This window comes from Palaemon carinicauda, unplaced genomic scaffold (assembly GCF_036898095.1).
Source record: "Palaemon carinicauda isolate YSFRI2023 unplaced genomic scaffold, ASM3689809v2 scaffold1829, whole genome shotgun sequence".
Lineage (NCBI taxonomy): Eukaryota > Metazoa > Arthropoda > Malacostraca > Decapoda > Palaemonidae > Palaemon > Palaemon carinicauda.
The window spans coordinates 1-2,500 of record NW_027169402.1 but is presented as its reverse complement, the minus strand read 5'-3'; positions in this window follow the sequence as shown (position 1 = coordinate 2,500).

Here is a 2,500-nt window from a genome sequence, read left to right as displayed (position 1 = left end):
ATATGTATTTTTTTTTCTATAGGATAAGTGAACAGAAATCAAAGTGTTAGCATATGATGGAGAGCTATTAAATACCACTTAATCTAAAGTATTTAATGAGCTCGTCCTACCAGTATTAACTTATGCTTCGGAAACGTTGAACCTTACTAAATCCTTAGAATAAAACCTAGTTACAACTCAAAGAGTTATGGTAGTAATAATGATGGGAATAACGCTAGCATTCATAATAAGAGCAACATAGATACGAAAGCAAATTAAGCAGAGGATATTCTAATAACATATGAAAGAAAATGATGAAAATACTGATACATAAATACTCACAATGTTTATGTATGCTTGTGCCTGCGTGTATGTTTGTGTGTTTGTGTGCAATATGGTGCCACTAAGTGCAAGGTTAAGCGAAGGTCTCAATTGACGTCAGGGGAATTCCATGATGTGCTCACCATGTGTTTTCCCAATTGCGTCAATCATTCTTTTTTTTTCTCAGTCAAGGACGTTACTCATTGTCTCCACCCAAAGCAAGATTTCTGACTCTCATTATCTCTTCTCTATATCTTGCTATTTTATTCATTTCAAATCTACTTTTGATTTTATTTTTAACTAAGCTTGCAAGAGAGAGAGAGAGAGAGAGAGAGAGAGAGAAAGAGAGAGAGAAAGAGAGAGAAAGGGAACTATTAGTAATAGATTGAAACAGTTCATGTGTGATAGTACTTATTTGTGCCTGTTTGTGCCACTGCCTTTACAGCTTTTATACATACGCACATTCATATGCACTCATTCACTCCCTTCTAGTTCTATTTTTGATATGATGATTCAAAGAAATCAATCACGGTCCCATTCACTTTTGATTACGTAATTTATAACAGTATATCTCAGACCTTTCTTATTTACTACCTTATGGAGCACAAAGTCCGGAGGTAACTGGGGATAAGCTACCATCCCCTAATATTCTCTTCTTCTTTTGGGAACTTAGTCATTATATCAAGACCCCAAAATATCCCCCTCCATTCCCCCTCCGCCTTCTCCGCACACACACACACAAACATATATATATATATATATATATATATATATTGAAATAAAGAACCTTCATGATTTTACTAGACTAACTAATACCCTGACAAAACAAGCCCTCTTTCATTGACTTCCTTCACTCTGTCTTTTTGCTAAAGCATAGGTTTTGATTATAATAGAAGAATAAAGTGACACTAAACAGAAGACATCCCTCAACACCACTGCTAATGCAAGATCCCACACCAATCTTGTCAGCGTCTGCTCTCTTTAGTCAAATTGAATGTATCTCTTCAAAGTTCATTGCTTCCGAAGATTGGCCAATTATTACTCCTACTTGTCTTTCACGAATCCAATTGGTGTCTTGGAATTGGAATGTATTGTTAATGTTTTACTTTTTCATGAAGTTTAATACATTATTTACCTTTATGATAAAATTATTTTTCATAACTCTAAGGAGAAAGAAAAAATATGACAACAATAATTACAACTCAATCTACTACCAATACCATTACAATTTAGAAATATATATATATATATATATATATATGTGTGTGTGTGTGTGTGTATATATATATATTTATATATATATAAATAAATATATATATATATATATATATACATATATATGTAAATATATATATATATATATATACACACACATATATATATGTATATATGTATATATGTATATATGTATATATATATATATATATATATATATTTATATATTTATATATTTACATATTTACATATTTATATATTTATATATTTATATATTTATATATTTATATATTTATATATTTATATATTTATATATTTATATATATACACATAAATATATACTGTGCATATATATGAACATACACATAGATGTCTATATACCTGGCCTAAAACACTCTCAGAAGAAGAAGAAGAATAAAAAGAAGAAGAAGAAGAAGAAGAAGAGACTGACACGCTTGTCTGAAGGGGAAGCAATTATCCTTCAAGACCCCATGACGTCACAGGATTAAGTGGTCCGATGGTTTTACCACATTGGGATATCCCAGGGTTCAAGGATAATGCAAGGACTTGCTGCAGATTTATCCATTATTTAGGATCTTGTGTCTTGTGAATCTACATAAGTCACGAAGAGAGATAAAAGTCGATGAAGTTTCTCCTGCACCTATTCTTGTCGAATGCAGTTTTTTTTTCTTTACTTAAAATTTAAACTAACCCATCACAACCAATGTAGCTTGTTGGTATGTTTGTATTTGGTATTTGATTAACAATGAATTTTACACATTTAGACGTGGTTTTCATTTCCAAATAATCCATACATTTTAATACTTTAATATCTGGATTATCTTTTATACCACGGATCAGAGACCCAAGGGGGAATCAACCTAAGGACAATAGCTTCTGGTCAGCCGGATAATCAAATTTTGGTCCAGGAAACTGGTATGACAGTGACATAGCACTTAACCACGTAGAGAGATATAAATTGAAG